Genomic DNA, 14,167 nt, shown 5'->3' with positions numbered 1-14,167 from the left:
GCAATAGTAACACAACCCTGATAAGCATCTGGAGGAGATTGTGATCTGAATCAAGATTTGAATTCAGTGCCCACTGTACTGGTGTCTCACTGACTGCCACCCCAGGTTAGAGCGACATGGGAATGTTCAGAACAGGTGCCGGCTGGGACCACTGCAGACCATTCTAGCCTCCCTGCTCTGGGACATACGGGGCCCCAAGGCTTGCAGCGGTTCCTTAGGCTGGCATTGCTTTTATGGCATTGGTACAGGAGGGAAAATAGCAAATAGCTGCTGGGCAAGTGCACGTTTAAGTCCCTGAGTAGTTTAGCGTTTGCTTGAAGTGACTGAGAAGTAATTTTATCTTAACCTATTCTCAGTTGCTCAGACCTTCAACAGGTTCGTTTTGCACTGAGGTTTTTCACACCACTTTAATTACCCACGGAAGGACTCAGTGCGAAATGGATGGTTTCACTTTCTTAAAAACCAAAGCCAGCAATAAGAAAAGGAGTACTTGTGACACCTTAGAGACTAACACATTTATCTGAGCAATTTATTTATTTATTAGTCTCTAAGGTGCCACAAGTACTCCTTTTCTTTTTGCGAATACAGACTAACACGGCTGCTATTCTGAAACCTGTCAAAGCCAGCAATGTATCAGTAGAAAAGTCTGCAAGCACCCTCGTTTACCATCACAGATCACACCATAGGCATCCGGGAAGGTTTACAGTAATTGTTGCAAAATGAAATTTTTTTTGCAAACCTTTTGTGTTACAGAATGAACACTGGATTACTTTACATTAATACAACTTTGGCTTACAAGTGTGTTACAGCAGCATGTGGGGACATTACTGTAAACATTATAGCAGTTTTGTTTTATGATCAACCCTAATGAGATCACACTGGCTAAAAAATGGAATTATTTGACAAAGTAATGACCAAATAGGGTCTAAGAATGTTTATCACACATTATGAAATTTGCTGAAACAGCACAATGCCATGTACGCTTAGAGAACACACTATGTTACACTGTTTGAACGTGGTTCATGGGGATACAGTGGAGAAGCCTAGGTCCAGGGAGTTAAACCAAAACCTGATACTGAAAGATTTCCCTGAAATTTGTGTGTGGCAAATGGGCTTAGATTAATTCCTCCCAAAACTGGTGAAGTTCAAAATGTGAGATTCCAAAGATAATTATTTGTAATTAAGAACTACTTACATTTCTAAAGACTCTTTAATCCAAAGTGTGTTACACACTGTTCAGGAGCTATTTAATCCATCACTTAAATGCAGCCAGCTCTGGGGTGGAACATGATAGCAGTTTAGCAGCACCCACCAACACTAAACAATAACTTAGGACAGAAAGCAAAAGGGACGCCTGTATCCAACTGAAACTCCAAATCTCCAATTGTTTCTTAGATTAACACAAGGTTGACGCTAGAAACTTTAGCTAGCTATAGGAAAGTTGGGTTAGAGGTGTGATTATTTTTTACGGCATTTCTATATTGGCAAAAGGTGTAGTGTAGATGTGATTATACTGGCATAAAATTGCTTTTGGCCATGTAAGTTATTTCATCTGGGGAACTGGAGTAAGCTAGAGTGGCAAAAATACTTTTACTGGTACAAATTGTGTTTGCACTGGTAGGGTTTGCCAGTATAGCTACATGAGCAAATCTTTTATAGTGTAGACTAGATCAAACTAGCAGTGGGAGGAGGCTCTATGCAACAAAAAGACATGGGGATAAGAAATTAAAACAGGACTGGGTCATAAAATGAAAACAGAGTGTGTCCCTGAGCAATGTAAGCCTGAACCAGCCCATTGAAGTCAATGGAAACACTCCCCTTGACTTCAGTGGCTTATGCTCAGGCTCTATGGGAGAGGACCTCCTGACTTGTACTAAAGGAAGCCAACTCCTGCAGGTCACACAGTGACACACCTGCCCCGTGCAGGCTCCAAGATGACTAGGTTCCTGAAGCACGTTTGCTTTCCATGGTACATTTTAATGCAAGGGGAACTGCGTGAGGCATGTCTGAGCCAACGCCTGAGCATCTGCAATGCTCCCTCTGCCACTTGCTCCTATCAGGTGAATGGCTCTGCATTTCCCTAATTACATGACCGCACCCCAACCCCAACTGACTAGTAGTAATTAAGGAGAAGATTATGTCACGGAGGTCACAGATTTTGTGGCTTTCAGAGACCTCCCTGACATTATCTGCTTCGGCCCCAGGGCAGCGGGGCCAGAGCTGTCAGTTGGTGGGGACCCTGGAGCTCTCAGCGACCATGGACGGTGAAGGGCTCCCAGAGCTCCCAGACACTGGGGCAGGGGTCCCAGAACTGTCAGCCACCACAGCAGTGGGTGCTGGACCCCGCCAAACCTCTCGCAGCAGGGTTCGGGCTCTCTTCACCAGCTTGGGCTTCAGTCAGCCCCCCGTCAGGCCCTCCTCCCATGGTTCTGAATAAAAGTCAGACAGGTCATAGGCTTCCATTAATTCTTGTTTGTCACCCACGACCTGTCCATGACTATTACTAATAATAACCGTGACAAAACCCTAACCCAGTAATCATGCTGAGTACTTTACACCTTCAGAGCGCTTTGCAGCTGTGATGGGATCACAGCAATCACATCAGGCAGGCAAGTCCTATCTTTACAGACCAGATTCAGAGAAATGAAGTGACTTGCTCACTGCCATGATGGTAGAGCTGGGATGAGCATTTGGGCGTTCCAGGTGAATAGCCCAGGGGTCAGTCTGGGCTACCATTCTCCACCACAGCTTGCCTGCACTTTTCTTTTCTTTTCAACTAGTGCAGCTGCACCAGTGCACACCTTCTGGGTGTGATGTTCTGTCCCATCTAGTGGCACCGAGCCTACTTAGAGAGATAAAAATGAGTCTGCTCTACAGCCTTAGCTACTTGGCACTTGGCTTTTAGCTCATACAGTAGAGGCTCATGCACTAAGCCCCAGAAATCCCAGGTTTGATCCCACCTGCCGATGACCAGGGTCTGTCAGCATTACACTAACCCTAGTGGAGACGTGGGAACTATGGCAAGCTGCTCTGGCAAAGGTCCCTTTTGAAACCAGGGCAGTGAATTCTCACTAGGGGTCTGTTCTGGAGCAGGTTCATTGGTGCAGCACTGCTGGTGCAAAAACAAGTGTCTAGACAAGCCCTCAGCTGTTCCATATAGATTCTGATGGCGATGATGTTGCAGCATGAAGTGCAAAGAGGCTGAGCTAACTCTGGGTTTGGATACATTTTGCTGCTGGAGAATCTGCATGCATCTTATATCGGTTGCACGGCCCCATCTGGGTGAGTACTTTTTAATGGACTGATCCAGCAGCAGAAATACAGGGTCCCTCAAGTCAGACATGCAGAAAGACCACGATCCCTGATGATGTGAAATCAGTTGTTCTGCGTCTGTCTCTTCAAGCTCTGTGCGCGTGTGAGAGCTGTGATAAATAACCACGCATGCTGTACGCTTTCCACTGCTGTAAGTGATCTTCCCGGCTCTCCACTACTTAGAGGAAGCAGGCAGCCAAGGCCTCATTTGACAATTGCCATTAAAAGCTTTCTCTTCATTACAAAAGAGACTCTCGGCTTGCAACTGATGCAGCTGGACACAGCTTCGCTGCAAGTGTAGCCAGGGGCAAACCGTGCTCAGCACCGTCAGAAAACAAGATTAACAGCTGCTTGCAGAGAGGCCAACATGAGGCCATCCCAGTCACTACTGCCTAAGTCAGAGGACTCTGCACATGAGATCCTGCAAGCAAACTGCATACCAACTGGAGTCATTGGTTTCAGCGGTATATAACCTCTCAGCAGGTAATGCTTGAGGGACATCTGACCTGGTAACATGCCCTCTTTTTGGCCAAGCTGCTAACCTCTGCAGTCCTTGCACTTACTGCTCAGGGGTGATGACCCTGATGTTACATCAGCTCTGCCTTCAGCAAGGTGCATCTTTGTACATTACAGAAACAAATGAGCAGGGAGATCACAAGATGAGCAGAGCGAAGATTTCTACCTAGGAAGGTGGGCTTGCTGCTTGTGAAATCCATGCAAGGGCTGGAATGCAGCAACACGTACGGGGCGGCAGTGCACTAAGAGCAACAACAGACGTTGGGAGGTCAAATGCAGAGAGAAGGGGATTTTTATTATCATCATTGGATCGGATTCTATGTCACCCTAAGCACTTGCTTCCCACGCACTCCAAAGGAACTGACACTGGGCCCAAGATACTTATTCCAAGGCTAGGGACTAGTTGCTCTTACAGGGAAGGCCAGCTGCCTTTATTCTCACTGTAACCTCTGTTTGGGGTGAGGTGTGGGAAATGGGTTAGACAGGCCCCACCGTATGAGCGACAGTACAGTGCGGGACAGGACCACTGCTCTGCGCCAGCATGGTGCAGTCACAGTCTGGATGTCCACGCTCTGGCAGAAGTTGGCCAGGCTGCTATGTGCTGTTCCTTCAGTCCTTGTGGTCCCTGGGGAAGCAGATCTGCTGCCATCAAGGCGACATGCTTCTGCACCTGTCAGTGATCTCTCCCCCTCTGGGTTCTTGCTCAGCTACTCGCACCTGACCCCTTCTCATGCCTCACTATGACTCTCTCATGGACCTCTCATCTGGCCTCAACTCAGGGCTGCAGCGCATGCCACCTTCTGCACTCTCGTTCCCAGCTGCAGAGAACCCACGAGGAGCTCCACTGAGATACCCAGCCACGTGCTGCAGAGGGGCTGTTTGGATATACACCCAGATATTACTAACAGGAGCACTCTATAAACACCCAGCACAAGCACTAGAGGTGGGACTCTGTCACCTCTGCTACAGCCATGTTTACCAAGGAGGGGAACACTTTGGGTTGGAGGCAGCCTGTTGCTCTGTGTTTGTACAGCACCCGGTGCAGCGGGATCATTGTCCATGACTATGGCTCCTCGGTGCTATGATGATACAAACAATTATAGTAAAGCCAACAGTTTGCACTAGCCACTGAATGATGGAATGAAGCAAGAGGGGCAGAAACATGCAGTGAAGTGGGAGATCCAAGTTCATCTCAGCTCCCACTCACCCGGCCTCAGAGGTGCAAAGGGAAAAAGGAAATAGCAGACCCAGCGGCCCCTATACCTGGAGCACCAGGATGTCTGCCCTGACAGGTCCCTGGTGTATTGACTTTGGTAACACTTTATTGTCCTGCCAATGAAACTGGAATTGGCTCTGTGGCCTTAAAGGGCCTTGTCACTCCAGACTGTTCTGTCTGGGCCCAAACAAAGCCTGTCTGCTGGGTGTAGGGGAGACTCCATGGTGAAATTATCACCGGGGAAGGGAGGCTGGGAAATAAGAAAACATACCAAGGATGGAATGGGGTAGGGAAAGTTCCCATCTCCTCTCAGTGCAGGCGGCTTGGCAGGAAAGTCCTGTTTTGGAATGCAGGTTGTGACACAGCCCAGGAGATAGATCAGTTTACCTCCAGGAAGGTACAATGGGCAAGGGTTGCCCTTACCCACCATGCTCTGCCAGTACGCCTCAGCACTGGCTAGAGCAACCCCCAACCTCTTGCCAGTCCTCAGCCTCTCTGCAGGGAGTGTGAACTGGGGGACAATTAGTGCCACCTCTGAGGGTGTTTTTTGTGACAGGCACTAGGCACTGGACTAAGTTTTATGAGTTTATGTCACAGAGGCCACTGCAGAGCAGTCGGCAGCATGCACTACTGACCCAAGCTGGATTTGAACCGGTGCTGAAGCGCTTCTAGCTCAGCCTCCTGTTTTGAGTCCCCCGAGCCTGTCGGATCCCCAGTGGCACAATTTGGTTTGTTTTATGGGACAAGAGACAGTTGTGTCCTGGGTTTGTGCCTCAGGCATGAGACAACCCAGAGATCTGCAGCAGGCATGCGAGCCCGGTCTAAAGTGGGATTTCCCCAGCACGTTCAGCACAGCACAGACATCACACAGCAGGTGAAGGGAGCACCAATCTTCCATGAGAAATCAGGGAGTGGGCAGGAGAAACAAGTACTCTGACTCCACCCGAACGTTTGTTGCCTAGACTGGTGTGCTGAGCATTAGCAAGTCAGAGATTCCAGATCGGCTTTCAAAGCCAGCACATCACGGAGGTGAATGGGGAAGGGTAAAGTTCTAGTGCTGTAGACATTTTTCCAGAAGCTGGGAAAGCGACCAGAGCATCAGACTCTGGGGGCAACTGCAAGTACATCTACACTGCAGTAGCACCCCCACAGCAGGCCCAGGTCCGCTAGCTCAGGCTCCCTGCACTGAAGTGTAGACATCCGGGCTCGTGCTGGAGCCCGGCTTCTTGGACCCTTATAGGGTCTCAGAGCCCACCCATCAACATTTAAATTTTATAGCCCTGCAGCCTGAATCAGCTGACCCAGGCCAGCAGGGGGTTTTTATTGCACGTAGATGTGTCCTGTATCTCCACAGAGGACACTTCAGCGGTGTGAACAGGAGGCAGCAGGCAGGAAAGGCTATAGAAATGAGGGGAGTTTGAATTATTTTTGCAACCCAAGTACTGTTTGTTTATAATTCTGTTCAAATTCTAAAGGAGCCAGATGGCATTCATATCCCTTGGGAGTTTCTCCAAACAAGATAGGGCCCAGACCCTTTGAAGCCAAGGGCTTTGGTCTGGAGGGTCCCTCCTTTCCCAACATGCTGGTAAGGACCAAAAGATGAGAAACAATCACAGAGTTTTCCTGATTTAGGTATTGTGGCCCTCACCACCAGTGTGTGCATTCATCAGAATCTCTAATGTACTGAGCCTCATCACACCCCTGTGAGGTAGGGCAGGGCTGTAATCCCCATTTGACACATGAGAAACTGACAGACAAAGTGACATGCCCAAGGTCACACAGGGAGTCTGTGGCAGAGCAGGGGATTGAACCTGGGTCTCCCAGGTTTCCGGCTAGCAATGCCCTGGACTACGTGTCCTGTCTTTGGCTAGTCCCCTTTTCCAAGTTGGCCCACTAAAGGGTTAAAGGGAAGCTTGGATTCAGTGAATTCAGTAAATGCAGGGGAGATGTGCAAAATTTGGCTCCCTTCAGATATGCCAAGCAAACACGGACGAAAGGTCCTATCACACACATACCCCACGCTAGCTAGCACTTGCTGGATTTACACTAAACCTACTGGATCCAAGTGCTATTGACCCAGCCTCTTCCAGTGATCCTCCAACAGAGAGAGAGGAGACTGTGTTCTATGTTTGGACAGTGCCTGACACAGGCCCATAACTAGGGCCCCTAGGTGCTATGGTGTAATACAAACACTACATAATAACAGCAGGCCCTTGGCACATTGTGCATCAGTGCTCAGAAGAGATCTGTCCTCCTATATGTCACCCAGTTATCAAACAGCCCTGTTCACCCTCCAGATCCACCGGCATGAGTTCTGTGTACAAACTGGCCATTAAACCCTTGGAGCCCAAAAACCAAGATAGCGTTGGGCTGGTTTCCACTCTTGTAAGAGTTCTTCCTTAAACTGCCCATCATGGGTGGCAGGTGTGAGATGGCTTAACTGCAGATAAGGGAACAAATGGACCCTGGGCTACTTTACACAGTAGCAGGCTAATTATTACTACTAGCCCCTTTGCCAGCTTCTGAAATCTCTTCCCTTCCCAGAACGGCTCTCCTCTGGCTCAGAGGTGTCCCTGCAATTGCTCCTTGGGTTGAGCTGTGCACAGGATTTGATTACTGGTGGACTGCATGCACTGGATTGTTATAGCAGGACGACTTGTGGGCAATGGGCCACACACTACTTTTTATTAGAGGGCTGCTCCCAAGTGAAGAAGGCTATGCTCATCCATTTGCTTACGGCTGGTTGCTCCTGGCAACTGTGCACAGATTGGCTTGTTATTGTAGGGTCCTCAGCTTGCTTTGATTTTAGGGTTTGGGAGTAAAATAATTGAGGCATTTATACTCAAACCAAACCGAACCAGAAATAAATACATGGTCCATAAAAGCAGCTATAAGAATAAGCATAGGTATGCTACTGGAACAGGCTGGCAGAGTCTACTTCAAACCCTCTTGCCCTAGCAGATCCAGCTGGGAAATGTTCAGTGTGTTCTGCTGACTCACTGAGCCAGGGAGCTCGGTGTCTCTCCTGGATTTAAGGGATGTGAGAATGGCTACGGTGTGTGTGTGTGTGTCTGTGAGAGAGAGAGAGATTTAGGGGGTGGGTTGAGCAATCTGCAGGGAGGAACCTTAGAAGCAGCCCAAGATGGGCCAAAGGTTTGAACTGACCTTATTGTTTTCTTTGTTAATAAAGCCAAGCTCCTGGAAGGGGGTGATTCTTGACTGTATGAGCAGAGCATGCTGGGAGAAGTGCCTCCCCACAGCCCCCTTTCAGCACTCCAATCTCCACATGCTGAAACCCTCGTGTATAATAAGAGCAAAAGCGAAAGCTGAAGGTGGTTTTTCCTCAGTATAGAAAAACCTCCTGCTCTGTCATGTGACCTGAAGTTCATGCCTATAGTTAGTCATGTCGGGCAACGGCAAGAGTCTGGCAGCTTTGGCTGCCAGATTCTGAACTTAGTGGGTGGGCAGGTCTCAGCTTCAGCAGGTGGCTGCTTTCAATGCTGCTCGTGCTGCCTTGTGCTTCTCTACCAGCTGCACTAGTGGCACCCACCTTTCAACACGCTGTGGTAATGCCACTGCCCTCTGAGCTGCAACCTCATCGCTGCCTCCCAAGCTACTACAACAATATCAGTGTGGCCTCCTACCCCCCGAGTCAGAACTTGAGCAGCTTGGTTAGTGCCTTTCCATTCAGCTGTAGCAGTAACGGTTACCCTGTGAGCTACTCCTGCAAACTGAGCTTTTCATCACCAATCCCTTGCTGGAACTCTCACAACCACACTGCAAGGTTACATATCACTATTAATAGATATATAACCACAGCATCCAAAGGTCACAAATGGGATTGGTGCTAGGTGCTGTACAAAACCCATAACAACAAAACCAGTCCCTTCTCTCCAGATGGAGACACGTCATGATGCCCGTTTTCAATCCTGAAATCATGCACCTGTGGATCAAGATACAGAACTATTTCTACCATGGCAACACTATATACAAAGTAAGCTTCCTGCTGCCTGAGTCATGGCAAATGGTATGCAAAGTTGGTGTTCACAAAGCCAGAAATCAGAGTGAGTTATGACTCGATACATAAGCATCCTTGAATGCCTGAACTGATTATAGAATGCAGGACTCGGATGCTTTCTGAGTGGCCAAACAAAGCAGAATAGGGTACTTGTGCCTTTTGATTCACTAGGATAACTTCTCAACCAATACTCACCAGCATCTGCTTCTTGTTAAAATGTCACCCTCAGTATCAGTCAGAGCCTTATAAATAAAAGATATAAACTTGTTACCTTATGGCCATTGGTCACACTGGCAGCTCACAACAGGGATAACCAGAACTCAGGCTTCAGGGTGGAAGCTGATTGCGGCAGGGATCAGGAAGGAATTGCTTCCTGTGTACTCCAGCTTGCAGCCCATTTTTTATCTCCTGAGCCAAGTGCTGTCTGAAAAGGCAAAATACAAACAAGGCCATCTTGCATGACAGCATAAAAGGAAGTCCCACCCCCTACAGAAGAAAATCCAGGAGTGATCCCGTTTGTGTCGGCCAGTCAGACTGTGAGTCACTTCCCATAGGTCTCTGAGCATTGTGCATCCTGGAGTGTCAGGATTCAGAATGGCAGGCCTGACTGGCTAGGCAACAGTCTGAAAGCCTGGTTTTCGGGGGCTCCCTTCTGCCTGGGCAGAGGTAGCCTCGAGGCAAAGCAGCGCGATTAATGACTAACTGGAGCCAAGAGGGAAGAACTCAGAGCTGGGGAATCAGTAACTCAGTACGAACCAGGCCCTGAACCCCAAGCCCGTTCCTTCCTGGAATCCCAGCACACAAAGTGAGACCCATGCAATAGAGCTGTTGTTAGCTTTCTTCCCCACAAACACAGACCTTCCTCAGCGGCACCAGGGCTGAGAATTCACAATTGTGTGCCCTCCCCGAGGACCTTCTGTCCACAGCTCTCACAGCACTTCACAAATGCACAAGCCCCCCACCCCACCCAGAGTGAGGCTGGGAGAGCTGCAAAGTGGAGCCAGCCAGAGCTGCTAGCCAGTCAGGGCAGAAGCAGCCAAAGCAGGGACCCTTGATCCTTTGGGGTACGTCTACACAGGCAAAAAAGACTCGTGGTGCAGCCGCAGCTGGTCCAGGTCAGCTGACTCGGGCTACAGGGCTAAAAATTGCTGTCTAGGCATTCAGGCTTGCGCTGGAGCCTGGGTTCTGGGACCTGCCACCCTCATGGGGTATCAGTACTCAGGTTCCAACCCAAGCTCCAGCATCTATACAGTGATTTTTTCCAACCCCAGAGCCCAAGCCCTGCAAGCTGATCCAGGCCAGCCATGCGTTTTTGGTCTCTGTGTAGACACTAAGGATTCTGTGGACGCCTTCAAGGATGCATGCTGTGAATGGGCTGAGTCGGGGGTAACTATAGAAGGGCTGAGAAGCTCCACTCACAAATTTAAATTTTCCCAGTACATGAATCTGAGTGAGTGGAATATAATCGCATGGCGGACTAATGCAATGCCAGGGCAGCGTAGCCTAGTCAGCATCTAGGCTATTTACTTCTGAAATGGAAGTGCCAGCCATGGTGGTAACAGAGACTTCTGCTTCAGAACTGGTGCAAGACTGGTTATCTAAGGGGTAGCAGAGCACTGCATGGGGATTACTTTAACATTTACAGAGAGCGCGTGACTGAATCCATTTGACTCCATGATGAAAACTGAATCCACCTTGTCTCTATTTCTGTGGTGGTTCCCTAGCTCCCAGTACATTCTGCCAACTGCCCACCAAAGTAGATCATAATGAACCATAGCAAAATCATCAGTAAAAGGTCATGTAAACAGTTTGAGCCAAGCAGCACAGAGTGCGTCTCTACTTTAACACTCTAAACATTTTGTTTCATGACCTGCCGTTTGCCTGAATCTTAGAGGAATAAATTGCAACAACATGATTTTGTGTTTGATAGCAATTACCACCTAAGCCTGGGTTACAATGATAGAATTTAAGCAGCCACGAACTGCCAGGTCCAGTTTGTTTCCTTTAAAAAAAAATGCTAACAAGAATGCTGCATCTTGTGGCATCTCTGTATCCCAGACAGAGAGTGATAGCTAGCTCTGCAACAGCTTGGGAATGGAACAGGTTGGGAATGGAATCTAGTCTCAACATGAAGAAAAGCAGTACTTGTGGCACCTTAGAGACTAACAAATTTATTTGAGCATAAGCTTTCGTGAGCTACAGCTCACTTCATCGTAATGCATCCAATGAAGTGAGCTGTAGCTCACGAAAGCTTATGCTCAAATAAATTTGTTAGTCTCTAAGGTGCCACAAGTACTCCTTTTCTTTTTGCGAATACAGACTAACACGGCTGCTACTCTGAAACTAGTCTCAACATGTGGTTGCAAACCACAAAGGGCTGCTTTGCAGAGTACAGAAAAGATCTTGGTGTATCCAAACTCCTGCCATGGCCCAGAGCTCAGATCCCAGCCCTGCCATGAAATAGCTGGGAGCTGTTGGGACATTCTGGATTATGATATGGAAATGAGCAAACACCAATTCTCAAAGATCTGCTCACATCTGTTTATCTAAGTTGTACGTGTGGTTACTATAACTTGACGGCAGAGAGAAAAGGAGTACTTGTGGCACCTTAGAGACTAACAAATTTATTTGAGCTTAAGCTTTCGTGAGCTACAGCTCACTTCATCGGATGCACGAAAGTTTATGCTCAAATAAATTTGTTAGTCTCTAAGGTGCCACAAGTACTCCTTTTCTTTTTGCGAATACAGACTAACATGGCTGCTACTCTGAAACTTGTAGGCAGAGGTAGCCAATTTTATACCCCAGTGGTTATTTGCATATGTAAATACCTATTCAGGAACAATCATGGTGTGTATGCAAATGAGGCAGGCAATTGTACACAAACTTGAAAATCAAGTTCCAAGCATCTCCTTTTGCTTTAGAATTTACACCTCCAGAAAAGCTACAAGCTTTACAGCTAGAATTACAGCTAGATTACAGCTGGTAAACCAGCCTGGCCTGGGACTTGGTAAACCAGCCTGGTAACCAGCCTGGCCTGGGACTTATTAACTATTTGTACTCCAGGCACATCTACAGGATCCAGCTAACATTGTGGTAGGGCCTGTACAAACTCATAGCAAGAAACAGCGCTTGTCCCAAACACCTTACATCTAAAAAGACAAGACAAAGGGTGGGAGGAAAGGATACACAGCACGTAAAAGGAGGATTGGGAATTTAGGTAGAAAGTGGTTAAATGCCTTGTCCAAAGTCACAGAGGGAATGAATCCAGGTGTCTGGAGTCCTAGTCTAGGGCTTTCACTACAAGACCATTTCTCCTTTCTGGTGAAGATGAGAATTCTAATTTGCAAAGCACAAAGGAAAGACCCCAATGCAGCCATACCCCCACCTCTTGAAAAGCCCGCAGCTCAGATATAAACAAAACCTTGAGAATCATTGCTTCCTGCACGCCAAGGCAGCTGGGATTCTCATCAGAGCTTCTGTTAGCACATTGCTGCTGACTCCTTGTCCATGCCCACTATCAAAACCAGGAGTCAATTTGTAAGCAGCATGGAATCCTGTTGCATGCGTTGGACCAGTGATCTCTGGGGAAACCATGGCAGAAGCTGTCTGCAACAGAATGCTGGGACCAATGGTCCCTGAATTAATTGGAACAAACCTTCAAAACAAAACCTGGCAGCAGTTTGGAAACATAGAAGCTGCACTTGGCCCTTTGCAGTTAGGCATGTTATCTAGGAGATAATCTGTCCCAATCAGAGGAGAACATCAAAGCAGTGTTTTTCCCCTATAATGACATTGCTGCAGGGAAGGTTCAGCCCAGCTTTCCACTAATTCCCTGTTTTCAGTTATTAGAATGTAGCCTTAAAAATCTGGAGCTTAAATGTGACACATAGATAAGAATAGGCAAACCAGTTTGGATTGTGAGAGTAGCATCTCCCTCCCCATGAACTTTCAGCTCCACAACTGAACCCAAACCTCTTTGGGAGGTTGGAAAAGATTGTTGCTTAACTGTTTCTCTCATGATTTTTCATTTTCTTGGCTGTCTCAGCAATTTTGGCTGGCTCCAGAAATGCACCATGCAATAGGAAGCGCCTTTTCATCCAGGGGTTTCTGTGACCTGACTGGAAGCAGAAAGTACTGGAAATAGGGAGAGAATTTTTTTTGAGATTTTCAGTCCAGTTTTGCTGAACCAAGAGGTGTGAAGAAGCAGCCAAGTGTTTTGAGTATATCCCCACAATGAATCAGATCTCAGAACCTGTGGACATTCATCCATCTGTGACACAGTTTCCTAGAGGCTGGATTCCTCAGAAGTAAGATGGGCTTCTGTAGCTCTTTCTGTCCGCAGATAGGAAAATACTAGCATGATAAAAAGGAAGGTGCAGTAGGGATTGGAATCTGCATTTTAGACATTTGTGCTGGCAGGAACTGCTCCTTTCCTCCATTGCATGACTTTTATTTTAAATGTTTACACCCAGTGGCACTCAGATTTTGGTCAGTGGGATTCTGCTTTTTGTCCTCTTGTCTGAGAGCACAACCCTGTCTTGCATTCCAGCTTTGCACACAATCAGGTGATTGCACCGCATCCAAAGCTATTGAGAAAATTGAGAGCACAGAGAAAAAGCCAAGTGATTGGGATAGACGGGACCAGCTTCCCATGCCAAGATCTTGGCCTTTGCTCTCATCATGCGCATGGGTTGCGGTTTCCTTTCACCATGCACCCTTAGATCACATCAATCTGCCACCCACCATGAAAGGGTTTTAAAGTCAAAGCCAGTTTTAATTTGTCCTGGGTGTACCACCATTCAGTGTAAGATGCCTAAACAGCAAGATAGGGGCAAGATGCCTGGTACTAGTCCTAGAGTTGCCATGTGGGTACAGTCTGGGAGTTGCCATGTGGAAAGAAGGCTAGTATTAGAGCTGGACACGGCCATGTCTACAGGATTCTGGAGCCCCCCGTTTTGTACTGTTGTGCAAACAGCAAGAGGCTTGTGAAGGCTGACAGACATGCTATTCTAGTGGTTAGGCAGATACCCTGCTCAGTCTCTGCATAATCTACGTTTATTGCTTACTGTAGCTATATGGCTACTGGAGGGCATTTCCAGTACCAG

The sequence above is a fragment of the Dermochelys coriacea genome, chromosome 17 (assembly GCF_009764565.3).
Source record: "Dermochelys coriacea isolate rDerCor1 chromosome 17, rDerCor1.pri.v4, whole genome shotgun sequence".
NCBI lineage: Eukaryota > Metazoa > Chordata > Testudines > Dermochelyidae > Dermochelys > Dermochelys coriacea.
Note: the sequence above shows the minus strand (reverse complement) of the source record.